Consider the following 22477-nt stretch of genomic DNA (forward strand, 5'->3'; position numbering starts at 1 on the left):
CTGGGAGTCGTGGGGCCTGTGGCTCCCGGCTGGCTCCTCAGGTCTCAGAAACTCACCCGAGAGAAAATCTATTTTTGTTATTTGAAAAGATATACTTAAAAACTGACATTATCAACAGTTATTATATCATATTTTTAAAATGATATGCTAATTTTTATAATGATTATCCTCTTATATCATTATAATAATTTTATTGGAATATAGAACTTGAGTGTAGAAAAATAAATGAGTTTGTCAGAAAATAGATGAGGAGCGGAGACAGCTCAGGCACTTTAGGCAGCCCCTGAACACGAGCCTGTAAAACATTTAGAGGTCCCAAGGGCCATGGAGCAGAGGTAGATATTTTTCTCCCCTTACATCCATGTTTCAGTCCCAAGAGACCAGGACCCCAGGGCACACATTGGGGCACAACAACAGGAGTTGAGGTACATGGCCTCTCCCTGATTCCCACAAGTCACTTATTCTCATCAATTCCCTACAAGAGTAACTGGTACTGACAGTAAAATGGGTGGAGAATTTTGCACAGCTGTCTTCACTTCCTATAATGATGAACATCATGTAGTGTGAACGTTGGTGTTGGCACACTGTGACTTATATGGTCACAGTGTTTACCAGTTTCCTACTAGATTCTTTGCCTTTCTTTATTTTTGTGTGACTCAGATAAGTGTTCTTTATGCACAAACAGCATATCCCCTCCAAAAGAACTGTTCTGAGTGGTGTCTTTTGTGTTGTACCTGCATTTTTATTTTTATTGTTTTATTTCTTTTTTGTGAAATTTTTTTAGATATTTTCTTTATTTACATTTCAAATGTTATCTCCTTTACTGGTTTCCCCTCCAAAAACCCTGTATCCCATCCCCCCTTCTCCTGCTTCTATGAGAGTATTCCCCCACCAACCCACCCACTCCCATATCATTGCCCTTCAGCAGTAGCATCAAGCTTCCACAGGAGCAAGGGCCTCCCCTCCCACTGATGCCAGATAAGGCAATCCTTTGCTACATATGCCGCTGGAGCCATGGGTCCCTCCATAGGTACTCTTTGGTTGGTGGTTTAGTCTCTGGGAGCTCTGGGGGATTTGGTTAGTTGATATTGTTGTTCCTTCTGTGTGGTTGTAAAACTCTTCAGCTCCTTAAATCCTTTCTCTAACTCTTCCATTTGGGGATCTTGTGCTCAGTCCAATGGTTGGCTATAAGCATCCACGTCTGTATTTGTGCCTGCATTTTTAATTGGATGTATTATCTTATTGGTGGAACTTTAAGAGGTCAGATATCTTTTCCAGAGGAAATTTCTGATATATAAAAACATAGTAAATTTAAGTAAATATATAAATAAGTAAATAAATGAATAAATAAATGAGTTCAACTAATTACATGAGTAAAAGCACATATTGTTGTAGAAACTAGTTAAACTCTGTGTTTTACTTTTAATATTATAAAATAGAAATGAAAGTAATGGCAATTAATTTCATGTTTTTAAAATAACTAATATTGCTTATAGGAGTAAATATAGTCCAACATGGAACTAAAAAGTTTCTCTAAGGCAAAGGATACTATCAGTAAGTAGTATAAAGACATCAAGAAACCAGACATCACTACATGAAATAAACTAATTAAAAATGGAGTCCAGATCTAAATAAAAAATCTGAAAACAGAATCTCAAGTTGCTGAGAAACTATGAATGTTCCCATATAGTCATAAGGAATTACAATTCAAAATGACTTTGAGATTGCATCTTACATCTGTCAGAATGGCTAAGATTAAAAAAAATAACACAAAAGATAGCTCATGTTGATGAGGATGTGGAGCAAGAAGAACTCTCCTCCATTTTGAGAGGGAGCGAAAATATATATAATCACTATAGAAATCATTATGGCAGTTCATCACAAAATTGAGAATCAATCTAACTTAAGAACCAGCTACGCCACTCTTGTGCATATACCCAAAGGACACAGCATCCTGACAGAAGAATATTTACTCAACTATTCATTTTGTGATTTTGGTTATTTATAATAACCAAAAATTGGAAACAACTAAGATGCCCCACAACTGAAGAATTAAAATAATTTACAACCTGATTAAAATAATGAGGTACAAGGTACATCTACACAGTAGGGAACTACTCAGGTGTTAAAAAAAATGGAATAATGGCTTCCTGTTCCTGGAGCGGATCCTGTACTACAGTAATCCATACCCAAATACTTCAGTGAGAGAGCTGGTCTCCCAGGAGTGCAGACTTGCATATAAGCACAGTTAAGAGCACTACTTCGGTTAATAGGGATCAAACCTGAACCCTCAAGGCACAGGAACAAAGGAACAGCCTGGGACAAGATCCTTCCTGTTTCAGTTCACACCTGGAACTGCCCTGTACCATAAATCTCCATACACAAATACCATCAGGAGAGAACTGGACTCTCAGGAGTGACAACACACCTGTGAACACAGGTAAGACCACCACTTCTGCTCAAATTGCTGGACCAAGGAGGACCTGTACAGACAATTCAGGACAGAGGACCCAAGGAACAGTCAGGGAAAGGATACTTCCAGTTTCCTTCTGCACCTGGGAGCTCACCTTGTGACACAAATCTCCATACCCAAATTCCTACAGAAGAGAACAAGTCTCAAAGGAGTAGTGACACACAGGCTTGCAAGAGGGACAAGAAACAGTCAAAGACAGCAAGACAAGCCAACACCAGAGATAACCAGATAGCAAGAGGAAAGGGGAAGAACATAAGCAACAGAAACCAAGGCTACTTGGCATTGTTAGAACTCATTTCTCCCACCACAGTGAGGCCTGGATACCCCAAAACAACAGGAAAGCAAGACTTTGATTTAAAATCACATCTTAAGATGATGAGAGATGACAGCAAGAATGACATAAATAACTCCTTAAATAAATACAGGAGAACACAGGTAAACAGGTAGAAGCCATAAAAAAGGAAAATATCTTAAAGAAATTTATCTTAAAAAATATCTTAAAGAATTACAGGAAAATACAACCAAACTGGTGAAAGAATTGAATAAAACTCTCTAGGATCTAAAAATGCAAATAGAAACAATATAGAAATTACAAAGTGAGACAACCCTGGAAATAGAAAATCTAGGAAAGAAGTCAGGAGTTATAGACACAAGCATCACCAACAGAATATAAGTGAAAAAAGGGAGAATCACACATGTAGAAGATACTATAGAAAACATTGATACAACAGTTAAAGAAAATGCAAAATGCAAAAAGCTACTAACCCAAAACATCAAGAAAATCCAGGACACAATGAGAAGACAAAACCTAAGAATAATAGGTATATAGCAAAGTGAAGATTCCCAACATCAATGGCCAGTAAATATCTTCAACAAAATGATAGAGGAAAACTTCCCTAATCTAAAGAAAGTAATGCTCATGAATATACAAGAAGCCTACAGAACTCCAAATAGACTGGACCAGAAAGGAAATCCCTTCTTTTCCCATAATAGGCAAAACACCCAATGTACAAAACAAAGAAAGAATATTAAAAGCAGTAAAGGAAAAAGGTCAAGTAACATATAAGTAACATATAAATGCAGACCTATTGGAATTACACCAGACTTCTCACCAAAGACTATGAAAACTAGAAGATCCAGGACAGATGTCATACAGACCCTAAGAGAACACAAATGCCAGCTCAGCAAAACTCTCAATTACCATAGATGGCACTATCAAGATATTCCATGACAAAAACAAATTTATACAATATCTTTCCACAAATCTAGCCCTACAAAGGATAATAGAGAGAAAATGCCCACACAAGGTGGGAAATTACACCCTAGAAAAAACAAGAATGTAATCTTCTTTCAACAAACCCAAAAGAAGTTAGACACACAAAAATAATTTCACTTCTAACAACAAAAATAACAGGAAGCAACAATCACTGTTCCTTAGTATCTCTTAACATCAATGGACTAAATTCCCCAGTAAAAAAATATAGATTGGTTATGTAGACAGGACCCAGATTTTAGCTGCATACAGGAGATGCACCTCAGTAATGAGGAGAGACAACCTTAGAGTAAAATGCTGGAAAAGAATTTTCTAAGAACATTGTCCCAAGAAACAAGCTAGAGTAGCTTTTCTAATACTGAATAAAATAAACATTTAACCAAAAGTTATCAAAAAAGATAAGGAAGGACACATCATACCATCAAAGAAAAATCTCCTAAAAACTCTCAATTTTAAACATGTATGCTCTCAATGCAAGGGCACATTCATAAAATAAACTTTCCTAAAGCTCAAAGCACGCATTGCACCACACAGAACAATAGTGGGAGACTCTAGTATCCCACTGTAATCAAAGAATAGATCATGGAGACACAAATTAATGGAGACATAGTGAAACTAACAGAAGTTATGAAACAAATGGATTTAACAGATATCTGTAAAATATTTCATCGTAAAACAAAAGAATATACATTCTTCTCAGCACATCGTGGTACCTTCTCCAAAACTGACCATGTGATCAGACAAAAAACAGGCCTCAACTGATACAAGAAGATGGAAATAATCCCATGCATCCTATCGGATCACCATGGACTATGGCTGGTCTTCAATAGCAACAAAAATAACATAAAGCCCACACACACAAGGAAGCTGAACAATACCCTACTCAATGATAACTTGGTCAAGAAAGAAATAAAGAAAGGAATTAAAGATTTTCTAGAAATTAAGGAAAATGAAGGGACAAAATATCCAAACTTTTGGGACACAATGAAAGTAGTGCTAAGAAGAAAACCCATGGCTCTGAGTGCCTCCAAAAAACAAAAACAAAAACAAAAACAAAAACAAAAATAACAAAAAATTGGAAAGAGCATACACTAGGAGTTTAAGAGCATACCTGAAAGCTCTAGAACAAAAAGACGCAACTATTTCCAAGAGGAGTAAAGGCAGGAAATAATAAAACTCAGGACTGAAATAAACCAAGTAGGAAAAGAAAGAACTATACAAAGAATCAACAAAGCAGGAACTGGTTCTTTGAAAAAATCAACAAGATAGATAAACCCTTAGCCAGACTAACCAGAAGACAAGGAGATAGTACTTAAACTAACAAAATCAGAAAAGGAAAGTGAGACATTACAACAGAAACTGAAAAAATTCAAATAACAATCAGATTCTACTATAAAAGCCTATACTCAACAGAACTGGAAAATCTGGATAAAATGTACAATTTTATAGACAGATACCAGGTACCAAAGTTAAATCAGGATCAGATAAACCATCTAAACTGTCCTCTAACCACTAAAAAAAAATAAAATAGAAACAATTATTAAAAGTCTCCAAACAAAAAAAGCCAAGGACCAGATGGCTTTAGTAAAAAATTCTATCAGACCTTCAAAGAAGATACTTCAAACAATACCAATACTTTTCAAACTATTCCACAAAATAGAAACAGAAGGAACACTAACCAATTTGTTCTATGAAGCAACAGTTACCCTGATACCAAAACCACACAAAGACCCAACAAAGAAAGAGAACTTCAGACTAATTTCCATTATGAATATCAATGCAAAAATAATAAAACTCTCACACACCCAATCCAAGAACACATCTAAACTATAATTCAAGAAGATCAAGTGGGGCTGGTGAGATGGCTCAGACGGTAAGAGCACTGACTGCTCTTCCGAAGGTCCTGAGTTCGGATCCCAGCAACCACATGGTGGCTCACAACCATCTGTGATGAGATCTGATGCCCTCTTCTGGACGTATGAAGACAGCTACAATCTATTACACTGAGCGAGCAAGCCTGAGCAAGCAGAGGTCCTGAGTTTAATTCCCAGCAGCCACGTAATGGCTCACAGCCATCTGTACAGCTACAGTACACTCATACTCATAAAATAAAATAATAAAAATAAATAAATCTTTAAAAAATTAAAAAAAAAGATCAAGTAGGCTTCATCCCAAGAATACTGGGATGGTTCAATATATGGAAATCCTTCAACATAATCTACTACATAAACAAACTCAAGGAATAAATCCACATGAACATTTCATTAGATGCTAAAAAAGTATTTGACAAAATACAACATCCCTTCATGTTAAAAGACTTTAAAAGATCAGGGATTCAAATCTCATACTAAACATAGTAAAAGCAATATACAGAAAACCAGTAGCAAACATCAAAATAAATAGAGAGAAACTTGAACCAATACCTCTAAAATCAGGAACTAGACAAGGCTACCCACTCTCTCCTACCTATTCAAAAGGAGGTCAAGTGGATACAAATTTGAAAGGAAGAAGTCGAAATACTGCTATTTGAAGATGATATAACAGTATACATAAGTGACTCTGAAAATTCTACCAGGGAACTTGTAAACCTGATAATTGACTTCAACAAATTTGCTGGATATAAATTTCCCTCAAATAAATCAGTAGCCTTCCTATACTCAAAGGACAAATGGACTGAAGAAGAAATTAGAGAGATGACACCCATCACAATAGTCACAAACAATATAAAATATTTTAGTGTTATTCTACAAAAGCAAGTGAATGATCTATATGACAAGAACATAAAGTCTCTGAAGAAAGAAATCTAAGAAGGCCTCAGAAGACAGAAAGATCTCCCATGCTCGTGGATGGGCAGAATTAAGATAGTAAAAATGACCACCTTGCTGAAAGCAATATACAGATTCAATGCAATCCCCTTCAAAATTCCAAAATTCCAATTCAATTTTTCATATTGTTAAAAGAGCAATTCTCAAATTCATTAGGAATAACAAAAAACCCAGGATAGAGAAAACTATTCTTAACAAAGAAAGAACTGGGAGAATCACCATCTCAAGCTGTAATTCAGAGCAATAATTATTAAACACAGCATATTATTCATACAGTGACAGGCAGGAAGATCAATGGAACAGAACTGAAGACCCAGAAATGAACACCCACACTTAGGGTCACTTAATATTTGACAAAGGAGCGAAAACCACCCAGTGGAAAAGAGAGAGCATTTTCAACCAATGGTGCTGGTTCAACTGGCAGTCAACATGACGAATAATGCAAATTGATCTATTCTTATTTCTCTGTACAAAGCTCAAGTACAAGTGGATCAAGGACCTCCACATAAAACCAGATACATTGAATCTGATAGAAGAGAAAGTGCGGAAAAGCCTTAAACATATGCATATAGGGAAAATGTTCCTGAATAGAACCCCAATAGTTTATGCTCTAAGATCAAGAATTGGCAAATGGGCCTTCACAAAATTGCAAAGCTTCTGTAAGGCAAAGGACACTGTCAATAGGACAAAATGGCAACCAAATGATGGGGAAGAGAGCTTTACCAATCCTACATCCAATAGAGGGCTAATATCCCATATATACAAAGAAATCAAGAAGTTAGACTCCAGTGAACCAAATAAACCTATTTAAAATTGGGGAAGACAGCTAATCAGTATTAAGCTGAGGAAACTCAAATGGCAAAGAAGCACCTAAGGAAATGTTCAACATTCTTAGTCATCAGGGAAATGCAAATCAAAATGACCTTGAGATTCTTCCTTGTACCAGCCAGAATGGCTAACATCAAAAACCGGGAGACAGATGATACTGGAGAGGCTGTAGAGAAAGTGGAACACTTCTCCATTTCTGGTGGGATTGCAAGCTGGTACAACCAGTCTGGAAATCAATCTGTGCGTTCCTCAAAATATTAGAAATATAGTTCTACCTGAACTTCCAGCTCCTGGGCATATACCTAGAAGATGGTCCAACATGTAGTAAGGATTCATGCTCCACTGTGTTCATAGCATCCGTATGTATAATAGCCAGAAGCTGGAAACAACCCAGATATCCCTCAACAGAGGAATGAATGCAGAAAATGTGGACCATTTACAGAATGGAATACTACTCGGTTATTAAAAACAATAACTTCATGAAATTGACATGCAAATGGATAGAACTTGAAAATATCACCCTGAGAGAGGTAACTTCATCACAAGAGAACACACATGGTATTTACTCACTGATAAGTGGATATTAGCCCAAAATTTCGGAATACCCAAGATACAACTCACAAACCAAATGAAGCACAGGAAGAAGGACGACCAAAGTTCAGTGCTACAGTGCTTCTTACAAGAGGGATGCTCTCAGTTAACCATTGGACTGAGCCCAAAGTCCCCAATGGAGGAGCTAGAGAAAGGACCTAAAGAGTTGAAGGTATTTGCAGCTCAATAGGAAGAACAATCATATGAACCAATCAGTACCCCCAGAACTCCCAGGGTCTAAACCACCAGCCAAATTTTACACATAGAGGGACCTATAGCTCCACCTACATATGTAGCAGAGGATGTCCTTGTTGGTCTTCAATGGGAGGAAGGGCCCTTGGTCTTGTGAGGTCTTGATGCCCCAGTGTAGGAAATGCCAGGACCAGGAGCAAGAGTGGGTTGTTTGGTGAGCAGCGGCAGGGGATAGGGAATAGAGGGTTTTAGGAAGGTAAACTAGGAAAGAGGATAGCATTTGAAATATAAATCAAGAAAATATCTAATAAAATGAAGGGGAGAACAAAATACTCACAAGAGGAAATATGGAGACAAAGAATGGAGCAGAGACTGAAGGAAAGGCAACCCAGAGACTACCCAACCTGGGGATCTGTCCCATATACAGTCACCAGACCAGGATGCTCTTGTTGATGCCAGGTAGGGCTTGTTGAAGGGAGCCTGATATGGTTGTCTCTTTAGAAGCTCTGCCAGATCCTGACAAATATAGAGGTGGATGCTTACAGCCAACTATTGGACTGAGCTAGAGGTCCCTGATGAAAGAGTTGGAGAAGGGACTGAAGGACCTGAGAGAGTTTGTAGCCCCATAGGGGGAGCAACAGTGTCAACCCTCCAGATCCCCCAGAGCTCTTGGAGACTGGACCACCAACCAAAGTATACACATGGAGGAACTCGTGGCTCTGGCACATATGTGACAGAGGGTGGCCTTTTTGGACATCAGTGGCCCTTTGGCTTGAGAGTGTTTGATGCCCCAGTACAGTAGAATGCCAGGGAAGGAAGATGGGAGTGGGTGGGTAGATGGTGGAACACCCTCATAGAGGCAGGGGGAGAAGAGATGTGATAGGGGTTTTCTGAAAGGAAGATTTGGAAATGGGAAAACATGTAAAATATAAATAAAGAAAATATCCAATAATAAAATGACATAATGAAATTTGAAGGCAAATAGATGGAACTAGAAAAAAATAGAAAAAATACAAACAAATAAACAAACAAAAATCCAAAAACCCTCAAATCTCATCCTGAATGAGGAAACCCAGACCCAGAAAGACAAACTTATTATGTACTAATTTATAAGTGGATATTAGCTGTTAAGTAAAGGAAAAACACACTACAATCAAAAAATTCAGAGAAATTAAGTTAGAAGGAAGACTCTAGGAGGGATGGAAGAATCTTTCTGGGAGGGGGAAATAGAAAAGATTATTTTTTGGTATGTATTGAGAATGGATGTAGATAGGAATAGGAAACATTGAAACATCACTCTGGAGAAAGGAATTGAGGGAGGGAGCATTGGAGACTTGACTGAAACTGGGTGGCATAATTGGGCAATGTAGAAACTGCCTGGAATCTACAAGGTTGTTCCTAGGGAGGAATCCTAGTAATTTTGGGGTTGCTGTGGAAACTCCCTGGATGTACAAGGGAGGACTCCATATAGTAAAGGATATGGAGACTGAACCAAATATGTTTGGTAATCAGTAAAGGTTTCCAGTGTTGGGAATTGGTCACCAACTTGCCACAAATCCTTAGACCTAAAATATGTCCTGCCTGTAAGATGTACTGGGGCAATGGCAGCATAGAATCTTTGAGAGTGACCCACAAATAACTGGTCTCATTTGAGGCACATGTTATGAAAAGGAGCTCATTTCTGACACTGCCTGTATGAATAGGAACTGAATACTGGAGAGAAAATTGTGCCAGAGTAAAACCAAATACTACTGGCCAAAACAAACAAACAAACAAAGAAAAAACCCAAGAAAACTCAACCAATTGAACCTAAGAAAACAACAACAAAAACCAATGAAATGATTATTGATATTCTAAAATACTCACAGATAGGTGCCTACTCAAGTTATCATCAGAGAGGCTTCCTCCATCACCAAATGGGAACAGATGCAGAAACCCAAACCCAAACATTAATCAGAGAGCTCTGATTTGAGGTGTCAGTATTTCCTTCCTCAGGAATCAAAGAACCCTATAGATACAGGGATAGAGTGTACAGGGATAGAGTGGTTGAAGACACTGGGAGAACACTGTCAATGGAAGTGGAATCAACTAAACAGAACTTAGGAAGACTCAGAGGGAAAGAGACAGCAGAGGCTGTATGGGTCTGGGCTAGATCTTTTGCATATATATTATTTTTGTTGGCTTGGTGTTTTGTAGGACTCCTTACAAACATTGTTTTTCCTGCTCTTGGGATCCATTTTCTGCTATGAAGTACATGAAGTGGAAGCTGTGATAGGGATTTATTGTATGAGAAAATAATATAAAAGTAGTATAAATATGATCACTAGAGTAGTAGTTAACTCTTAGTGGAACCAAAGACTTTAACACATTTCTAATATTTAACATACTCTTTTCAATGGGGGAAATATTTGTAGCTATTATTTTCATACCAATTATGTGTGATTCAAGAGTTCATACATTGATATATAATTGGCAATAACTCAGGAGTTATTGGTATGGAACCTTTATAGGGTAGAGCCTACTCCCTAGGTAATTCGAAATATTGTACTCAGAAGAGGTTAACAGTTGTCTACAGAACTCTTAACTTCTGTAAAAATGATATACCAAGGCAGATGTAGAATGATTGAATTCTAACATTGCTTTCTCTTTTATGATTTGCCTCCTATGCCTGACATCCACTCATCATTTTTACATATTATGATATACTGCTATGAATTGGGTTGATGCCAGTTCTATATCCTTCAGTTAGCAGAAGCATAAGGTAAATTATCATTTTGTTTCTCTAATAGAAACAGTCCATTATTGACTCAAAACATACATTTAAATCAATGGAATAGAAAATTTATAAAATGGACTCAAAAATAAGCTTATGTAGATACCCTAGTCAGAATGAATATCAGAAAAAAAATACCAATTATGGAAGGGAATAAACACTTATAAACTGCAAGTGGAAATACCAATTAATGCACACACTCTGTAAATCAGTATGAAAGTTCCTAAAACTCTTTTTTTTGTTTGTTTGTTTGTTTTTTGAGACAGGGTTTGTCTGTATAGCCCTGGCTGTCCTGGAACTCACTCTGAAGACCAGGCTGGCCTCGAACTCAGAAATCCGCCTGCCTTTGCCTCCCAAGTGCTGGGATTAAAGGTGTGCATCACCACCGTCCAGCCCTAAAACTCTTTTAAAAAGTCATATAATGCAGCTATACTTCTGGGCACACAAATAAAAATCTTTTGTATCACCAGAGATATATCTGATATCCATGTTTTTGGACACTATTCATAATAGTTAAGTTATGCAATTAGTCTTTATGTCTATCAGCAAATGAATATACAAAGCAAATAAGGATTTTATACAAAGTAGTCTTATTTGAGTATTAATTAGAGGAGTTAGAGGAAAGAGAGGGGACAGAAGGGGATGAGAAAGGGAGACACACACACACATATATACACACATACACACACACACACACAGAGAGAGAGAGAGAGAGAGAGAGAGAGAGAGAGAGAGAGAGAATTGCTATGGGAAACAGAAAAGTTAGCAGTAGATGAGTGTCATTTAAGAGAAATCATAGAGTAATTGGTATATAAATAGTATAGTATAAATCTTACCAAAATATCTTACATTCATGTATAAAATGAGAAATGAGACCTAGAACTTTATATAATCAATATACACTAAAAATCCTGTCTATCACAATAAAGTTTGATATAGTAGTGTCATATGGAAAAATAGACTTGCATAAATTTCAAAATAAAATGCCAGACTATAAAATTTCTAAGTAAAATTATAGAAGATAATCTATACATAGGTTTTGTCCAAAATGTTTCCAAGCAATGATATTTCAGTAATAACAGCCACTATTGCCAAGGCAATCATTTTAAATTTTATTCTACAATAAAAGGAATCAGGAAGCCTAATTAGGAAATCCTTGAGCTTAAAATATAGAGTAAGCCTTAGCCTTTTTGTGCTGCCAGAAAAAATAAGTATGTTACAATGAAGACAATAGTAGTAATTGCTTCCTAACTCCACAAAGAAAGCAAAATACATAAGCGTACAGATATTTCAAAAAGACAAAAGAACAAACTAAAATAGCTCCCACTGGCTAAAGTTGGACTAATTAAAGAAGTATAGTAAAGGAGTTTTTAATAGAGTATATGCTAAAAACCTATGTGCTTGTATTTAAGCTAATATATCCATATGTTATAAGTGGAAAAGAAAATAGTAATCTCTCATAAAATTCAGATTAGCTTTTATTGATGCTGCTCCTGTAAGAAGATGGTAAGTAAATTTCACATTTAATAGCACAGACACGGATATAGTCTTATAATGAAGAAAAATAATAAAAATTACATCAGCCAGTTGACCTAAGTTTGTAAAGTATAAGTCATATTTATAGTTTATACCCCTGTTATATAATTTAAATGTACCATGCCTTATGAAACTAATATAACATAATGACTAGATAAGAATCTGATTCACCATTGAAAAAAATTCTATAAGACACTTAATCATATATTGTAAAAGAATCATGATTATCAAAACCAAAGAATATCTATAAAATGGCTAGAAAAACCTGAGAACATGTTCATCAAGGGGAAAAAAATAAGGAAATCTTTACATAGGCTTATTTTTGTACTGTGATCTACCTCTCTGCCACCAGTAACTGGATGTTGCCTCTAGAATAGGGAGTCTATAACTCACATTTCCCATTGTTGCTTCAGATGCCACTGCATGCCAGAGAAGAATGGGAAATAGAAAGATCTGGGACAAATGCTGTAGTTCCCAGTCTCCATGTGCGCAGGCACTGCTGGTATACTGTCAGGAAAGGAAGTCAGAAATGGAGTACAGTATTCCACCTTTCTCCTCTGGGCATTTGCTTTACAGGCAGAAAAGGGGAAGTGGAGCATGCAACGAATGGGTTTCATTCTGATTAGGAACAAGTGTCAGGTACCAGAGGGACTGGAGAAATGAAAATGAAAGCCTTCTTCAGGAGTCTTAGGCACCATTCTTTTAGGTGAAGGCCTTCCCGGAGGCTGTAGACTCCCTCCCCAAAGCCAGGACAGTAACGCAGTGCTGCCCACTGTTGAACTGAACCGGCTACATTCAGAAGCTCCACCCACATTGAGCAAGAAGGAAGTTACTGATTGGACTGTTACAGACATAGTTTGGGGGAAGGGTTTTGCCCCAGGTATTTTACCTGTTGCGGGAACAAAGGAATGATTATTAAATTCAAGATGACTGAGTGACCAGACTTCGTGTCGTCTAATGTTTTACTTTTCCCACGTGGGTATGGTACAGTATGGCTAGCCTACCTCTTCTTATCTCCTTCAATCTCTTCCTATCTATTTCTTACTCCTATTACCAGAAGAACTCTTTATTTCATTTATGTTGGCGCTGGCTGCCAACAGGAGGCCAATTTTTTTTTTTTTTTAGCAGCTCTCTGAGATGATCTGTGCTCAGTCCTATTGCATTATTTGGTGGTGCATGTGAATGAACACGTTTCTTGGGGTGAACTAGGGATTACATCTGTTGGCATTCCTTCTTGGCTCCACCCAACAGTTACCTAGCAACAGCTGAGTAGGTCTGGCTTGCTGTAAAATGGACTGTTTGGCCTCTCTCTCTCTCTGTCTCTCTCTCACTCACTCACTCTCTCCCTCCCTTTCTATTTCTCTGTCTCTGTCTCTGCCTCTCTCTCTCTCTCTCTCTCTCTCTCTCTCTCTGTGTGTGTGTGTGTGTGTGTGTGTGTGTGTGTTTGTATGTGTGTGGATCTCTTCTGTTCCCTTCTCTCATGTCCCTCTTCTTAGACACCATAAGTGCTACATTCTAAATTATTCCTATACCACGATGCACTGAAACCTATGAATATACGTACCAAACTAAGACCCCTATCTATTATTTATGGGAGGCCTTTTTTACAGACAGAAGAAAGGAAGATAGCTTACAGGCTTAAATAATATTTCATAAACATTGTAAAATACAGAAATTAAAAAGAGCATATGCGTTTTGACCAGAATATTTATGATTAATATAATAAGATATTACAAAATAGTTGGTGTGATAATTTAAGCTACTTTATTGGGTTATGTAAATCTACCTCCCTTCCAAACCTTATTAGACACTAATCCCTTCCAACTTCCCCAACACTAAGTAGGAGAGAAAGAAGGATAGAGAAAAAAGTGGGACATAGACCTCTTTAGGTTACTTCCTGATGATTAGGGAAGTTGAACTCCTTGGGGAAAATCCAATCTTCACTTTAAGGATATCTCCAAATTACTCTAGTCTTATTCCTCACTTGACAAACTTTAACAACAGCAACTAGCAGCATGAGGGAGGGCAGCAGCCTTCTAGGGTCCTCTGATTGCTCTCTATTTTATATCTTCTCCAGAGTTTCCAAAATTAAACTATTTGTAGCTGTCAAAACTCACACCCCTGCTCATCCACAAGGCAAATAATAATCTCCTGCTGTGAAGCTGCCTCTTATACTACAACTGGGATTAAAACAAAAATATATTCACATAATGTAAGTGGGTTTTTAAGCAAATGAAAATTCTCACTACGAAATATTCATGAAAATCAGAGATATTGGATGGTTTTCTTAATTTTATGGCTTATAAGAAGGCATATTAAAATATGAATAATAGATATCAACAGGCATTTAAAGACCACTGAGAACCCTTTCTTCAGTGTGCTTATCCAGATGAATCTGAAAAAAATTTAAAAAGCTAGCATTGTTCCAAGTTAGCAATACCTTTAAAGTATATCAAGTTCAGAAATAATGGTCTTTACAAGACTACGTTATGTCTAAGTAATACACATTCCTTAATAGACAAACAATTTTACAAAGAAATGAATAGAGAATTCCTGTGTATCCTACAAAGGGTTGAGAGGGAATCATACACTTACCAACAGTTATAACTTTCTTGTGAGTAATGAGAAAAATAGGCACTCAGTGAGTCTTGTTAGACAGGAGCTATATTCTCAATAATGACAGATTTTTTCTCAATTGCACGGAAGTCCACTTACACTGGAAAAACATACACACTGGAACCCTTTATTCACAAATATTACTAAGAACCATACATTTTGAATTTAAACTAATTTCCTGTGTTTTAAATGGATAAAAATCACAAGACAAGATTTCATTATTATTAATAAGGAGTGGACACACAGACACTGACAGAAACACACACACACATCTAGTGTCTATTATATACTTCATATGTGGTTGTTGAATGCTATTGATTTAAAATATACACAATGGTTACTCCTTTTCCCCCTCTTTTTTAGTTCTATATAGTTGTCTCTAATTTATAATTTGTTGCCAGAGGAAATGAAAATGCCATAAAGTGTAAGAACCCTAATTCTAGTACTACTTCTCAATCACAATATAAAGCAAAATCACTTATTCTATGTGGACCTGTCTCTCTCTCTATGCTGCCACTGGCTGAGGCTCGCTGCTGCTGGTGACTGTGGTTGCACAGCACATTGGTTAGTTAAAAGGAGGCAATGCATAATCATGAGATATTTTATTATAGAAAAGAGAAAATAGGCTGGCCATGTAGAGAGAAAGGAAGGAGAGAAGAGAAGTAGAGAGAGAGAAAGGAGAGGAAGAAAGCAAGCGAGCAAGATAGAGAACAAAGAACAAGGGTAGAAGTAAGGAAGCAAGAGAGCAAGAAGGTAAGAGAGAATAAAGAGCAAGAGAGAGAAGAAGAAGGCGAGATGGGGGGGAGGTGAACTGCCCCTTATATTGTGTGAGGCATGGCTATCTGTCTCTGGGGCAGGCCATGCCTAACTGTGATTAGATGACTGGGGATAGGGTCCAGCTAGAATGCTAGGATCTTGGGGCATTATCTACCTGAAAGAGTACACATCTACTGCTGGGAAAGCTGTGAGAAGTTGTGACTGAAACAGCAGCCAAGGAATCAGGAGTTATGGTCGAACACTTTCCATCTCTTGCAGGCAGAAATATTGCCAATTGGGTCACTGGGGTTCAGTCTTATTACTTGACTGGGCCTAGGTTGCCTGAACAGACCACTGCCCTACAATTCTGTCTTAATTCAAACTATTTTGGACCAAATTTACTGCCTTTTCCATTCCTTAAAGGAATCTTTATTATTAATATTATGTGGTTAATAGACCTTTTGATGTTTCAATATTTGAACCTTATATTTGTTTCAATATTTCAAATAAAATTGAGAAACAGTTAATAATTTATACTTGCTGAAATACAAGACATCTACATAAATTAAGACTTTCAAAAATAATTCATGTTTTACTGTATTTTTATTATTTCCAAATAACTCTATGTTCTAAATAATTGACTTAATGATGCCATAATAGTTTATAATTCACACCTCTCATGTTTCTCTGTTTCCTGAAACAAATTAACTTCAGTTAATGCATATAGAATAACAAAAAATCAGTCTAAGGCAGGACCAGCCAGAAGCACAAGGGCCACAGAAGCAGCAGAGCAGCTGGGACAGGGCCCTTCCTTCCTCTATCTGTACCCAGGAAATGGGGCTATTCCATAGACCTCTGTGCTTCATTCTTGCCAGGGAAGAGCTTGTCTGCAAGGCATGCTCTGACCCAGAACTCAGGTGATATCAACATTTTCTTTCTACTTACTGTTTAAGTCAGGAACAGCCAGGAGCGCACAGGCCACAGAAGCAGCAGAGTAGCTGGAACAGTATCCTTCCCTCCATCTGCACCCAAGATGAGGGGCTATTCCATAGCCCTCTGTGCAAGAGGGTCTTTCCAGGAGAGAGCTGGTCTTCCAGGAGTGCAGACACAGGCTAACAGCCCCACAGGAGGAATAATTTCCAGCCAGAGACAGCAAGAACATCTAACACCAGAGATTACCAGATGGTGAAAGGAAAATGCAAGAAATTTACCAACAGAAACCAAGATTACTTGGCATCATAAGAACACAGTTCTCCCACCACAGCAAGTCCTGGATACCCCAACATATCGGAAAAGCAAGATGTGGATATAAAATCACATCTTATGATGCAGATAGAGGATTTTAAGAAAGACATAAATAACTCCCTTAAAGAAATTCAGGAGCACACAGGTACACATATTGAAGCACGTAAAGAGGAAATCCCTTAAAGAATTACAGAAAAACACAATCAAACAGGTGAAAGAACTGAACAAAACAATCCATGATCTAAAAAGGAAAGTAGAAACAGAAAATAAATCCACAAGGAGACAACTAAGAAGATAGAAAACCTAGGAAAGAAGTCAAGAGCAATAGACGTAAGCATCACCAACAGAATACAAGAGATAGAGGAGAGAATCTCAGGTGCAAAAGATACAATAGAAAACATTGACACAACAATCAAAGAAATTGTAAAATGCAAAATATCCTAATCCAAAACATCCAGGAAAATCAGGACACAATGGGAAGACCAAACCTAAGAATAATAGGTATAGAAGAGAGTGAAAACTGACAAATTAAAGGGCCAGTAATTATTCTCAACAAAATTATAGAAGACAACTTCCCTAACCTAAAGAAGGAGATGCCCATAAACATACAAGAAACCTACAGAACTCAAAATAATTTTGGCCAGAAAATAAATTCTTCCCATCACATTATAATCAAAACACCAAATGCACAAAACAGAAACAGTAAGAGAAAAAGGTCAAGTAACATATAAAGGCAAACCTACCAAAATTACACCAGACTTCTCACCAAAGACTATGAAAGCCAAAAGATCTTGGGCAAATGTCATACAAACCCTAAGAGAATATAAATGCCAGCCCAGGATACTATACCACCAAAATTCTCAATTATCATAGATAGAGAAACCAAGGTATTCAATAACAAAACCAAACTTACACAATATCTTTCCACAAGTCTGGCCCTTCAAAGGGTAATAAATGGAAAACTCCAACACAAGGAGGTAAACTATACCCTAGAAAAAGCAAGAAAGTAATCTTTCAACAAAACTAAAAGAAGATAGACACATAATTAGAATTCCAACTCTAACAACAAAAATAATAGGAAGCAACAATTACTTTTCCTTAATATCTATTAATATCAATGGAATGAATTCCCCAAATAAAAAGACATAGACTAACAGACTGGTTAAATAAAGAGGACCTAACATTTTGTGGCATACATGAAACCCACCTAAGTGAAAAATACAGACACTACTTCAGAATAAAAAGGTTAGTAAACAAGATGGAGTAGCCATTCTAATATCGAATAAAATCAACTTTCAATCTAAAGTTATCAAAAAAAGATGAGGGAAACTTCACACTCATCAAAAGTAAAATCTCCCAAGATGAACTCTCAGTTCTGAACACATATATACTGCAAATGCAAGGGCATCTACATTCATAGAAAAAAAAAAACCTTAACTAAAACTCAAAGCACACATTGCATCACACACAATAATAGAGGGAGTCTTCACAACCCCACTCTCATCAATAGAAAGACCATGGAAACAGAAACTAAACAGAGACACAGTGAGACTAACAGAAGTGATGAAACAAAAGGATATAACAGATATCTATATAACATTTTATCCTAAAACAAAATGATATACCTTCTTCTCAGCACTCATGGTACCTTCTTCAAAATTGACAATATAATCACTCACAAAACAGGCCTCAACAGATACAAGAAGACTGAAATAATCTCATGCATAGTATCAGATCATCACAGACTAAGGCTGGTCCTTAATAACAACACAAAAATAGAAAACCCACATAAACATAGAAGCTGAACAACACTCTACCAAATGATAAATTGGCCAAGGAAGAAATAAAGAAAGAAATTAAAGATTTTTTTAGAGTTTATTAAAAATAAAGCCACAACATACCCAATCTTATGGCATACAATGTAAGCAGTCTTAAGAGGAAAATTCATATCTCTGAGTGCCTCCAAAAGGAAACTGGAGATAGCATACATTAGCAGCTTGACAGCACATCTGAAAGCTCTAGAATAAAGAGGAGTACATTCACCTCAGAGGAGTAGAAATCAGGAAATAATCAAAATCAGGGCTGAAATCAACCAAGTGGAAACAAAAAGAACTATATAAAGAATCAACCAAACCAGGAGCTGGTTCTTTGAGAAAAGCAAAAAAATTGATAAAACCCTATTCAGACTAACTAGAGGACACACAGAGAGTATCCTAATTAACAAAATCAGAAATGAAAAGGGAGACTTAACAAAAGAAACTGAGTAAATGAAAAAAAAATCATTAGATCCTACTACTAAAGCCTATAATCAACAAAACTGGAAAGCCTGGATGAAATGGACAATTTCCTAGACAGATTCCAGGTACCAAAATTAAATCAAGATCTGATAAATGATCAGTCCCATATCCACTAAAGAAATAGAAACAGTCATTAATAGTCTCCCAAACAAACAAACAAACAATCAAACAAATAGACCAGGACAAGATTGGTTTAGTACAGAATTCTATCAGACCTTCAAACATCTAATACTAATATTCTTCAAACTATTCCACAAAATAGAAGCAAAAGGTACTTTACTCAATTCATCCTATGAAGCCACAATTACTCTGATACCTAAACCACACAAAGACTCAAGAAAGAAAAAAAAATTCAGACCAATTTCTCTTATGAATATCAAAACAAAAATACTCAAAAAATTCTCACAAACCAAATCTAAGACAAATTGACAAGATCATCCATCATGATCAAGTAGGCTTCATCTCAGGGATGTAGGGATGGTTCAATATATGGAAATCCATTAATGTAATCCATTATATAAAAAAATCAAAGAAAAAACTATATGATCATCTCATTGGATTCTGAGAAAAGGTTTGACAAAATCCAGCACCCCTTCATGATAAAAGTCTTGGAAAGATCAGGAATTCAACGACCATACCTAAACATAGTAAAAGCAATATACAGCAAACCAGTAGCCAACATCAAACTAAATGGGGAGAAACTTGAAGTAATCACACCAAAATCAGGGACTAGATAAGGCTGCCCACTTTCTCCCCACCTATTCAATATTGTACTTGAGTTGCTAGCCAGAGTAATTAGACAACAAAAGGAGACCAACTGGATACAAATTGGAAAGAAGATGTCAAATTATCACTATTTACAGATGATATGATAGTATGCTAAAGTGACCACAAGAATTCCCCCAGAGAACTCCTAAACCTGATAAACAACTTCAGCAAAGTAGCTGGATATAAAATTAACTCAAACAGATCAGTGGCCTTCCTCTACTCAAAGGATAAACAGGCTGAGAAAGAAACTAGGGAAACAACACCCTTCACAATAGTCACAAATATTATAAAATACTTTGGTGTGACTCTAACTAGGCAAGTAAAAGATCTGTATGACAAGAACTTCAAGTCTCTGAAGAAGAAAAATCAAAGAATATCTCAGAAGATGAAAAGATCTCTCATGATCATGGATTGACAGGATTAATATAGTAAAAATGGCCATCTTGCTGAAAACAATATATAGAATCAATGCAATCCTCACCAAAATTCCACCTCAATTCTTCACAGACTTAGAAAGAGCATTTGCAAATTCATCTGGAATAAAAAAAGCTTAGGATATCAAAAACTATGCTCAACAATAAAAGAACTACTGTTGGAATCACCATCCCTGACTTCAAACTGTACCAGAGAGCAATTGTCATAAAAACTGCATGGTATTGGTACAGTGACAGGCAAGAAGATCAATGGAATAGAATTGAAGTCCCAGAAATGAACCCACACACCTATGGTCACTTGATCTTTGACAAAGGAGCTAAAACCATCAAGTGGAAAAATGACAGCATTCTCAACAAATGGTGCTGGCTCAACTGGTGCTTAGCAAGTAGAAGAATTCAAATTGATGCATTCTTATCTCCTTGTACAAAGCTCAAGTCCTAGTGGATCAAGGACCTCCACATAATACCAGGCACACTGAAAGTAACTGAAGAGAAACTGGGGAAGAGCCTGGAGAACGTGGGCACAGGAGAAAGTTTCCTGAACAGAACACCAATAGCTTATGCTCTAATTACAAGAATTGGCAAATGGGACCGAATAAAATTACAAAGCTTCTGTAAGGCAAATGACGCTGTCAATAGGACAAAACGACAGCTAACAGATTAGTAAAAGATCTTTACCAATCCTAAATCAGATAGAGGGCTAATATCCAGTGTATACAAAGAACTTAAGAAGTTAGATTCCAGAGAACCAAAAACCCTATTAAAATGGGGGTACAGAACTAAACAAAGATTCTCAACTGAGGAATACAAAATGGCTGAGAAAAAGCTAAAAAAATGTTCAACATCCTTAGTCATCAGGGAAATGCAAATCAAAGCAACTCTGAGCTTCCACCTCATACCAATCAGAATGGCTAAGATCAAAACTCAGGTTACAACAGATGATGGCAAGGCTTTGGATAAAGAGGAACACTACTCCACTTCTGGAAGTCAGTTTGGCACTTCCTCAGAATATTGGACATAGTACTACCTGACGACCCAGCAATATCACTCCTAAGCTTATACCCAGAATATGCTCTAATACGTAATATGGACAAATGCTCCACTATGTTCATAGTAGCCAGAAGCTGGAAAGAACCCAGATGGCCCTCAGCAGAGGAATGGATACAGAAAATGTGATACATTTACACAATGGAGTACTACTCAGCTATTAAAAACAATTTATTTATGAAATTCTTAGGCAAATGAATGGGTCTGGTGTATATCATCCTGAGTGAGGTAACCCAATCACAAAAGAACATACATGGTATGCACTCACTGATAAGTGGATATTAGCCCAGTATCTCCAAATGCCCAAGGTACTATCCACAAGCCACATGAAACTCAAGGAAGTTCAATGTGTGAAATACTACGATTCTTCTTAGAAGGGGGAACAAAATACCTATGGAAGGAATTACAGAGACAAAGCGTGGAGCAGAGACTGAAGGAATGACAGTCCAGAGACTGTTGCACCTGAGCATCCATCTCACATACAACCACCAAACCCAGACACTATTTTGAATGTCAACAAGTGCTTGCTGACAGGAGCCTGATGTAGCTGTCTCCTGAGAGGTTGGACTGAGCACAGGGTCACCAATGAAGGAGCTAGAGAAAGGGCCCATGGAGCTGAAGGGTTTGCAGCCTCATAGGAGGAACAACAATATGAACTAACTAGTATCCTCACAGCTCCCAGGAACTAAACGACCAACCGAAGTGTACACATGGTTGGACTCATGGCTATAGCTGCATATGTAGCAGAAAATGGATTGGTCGGTCCTCAATGAGAGGAGAGGCCTTTGTTTCTGTGAAGGCTCTATGTCCCAGTGTAAGGTAA

The sequence above is a fragment of the Mastomys coucha genome, chromosome X (genome assembly GCF_008632895.1).
Source record: "Mastomys coucha isolate ucsf_1 chromosome X, UCSF_Mcou_1, whole genome shotgun sequence".
Taxonomy (NCBI): Eukaryota; Metazoa; Chordata; class Mammalia; order Rodentia; family Muridae; genus Mastomys; species Mastomys coucha.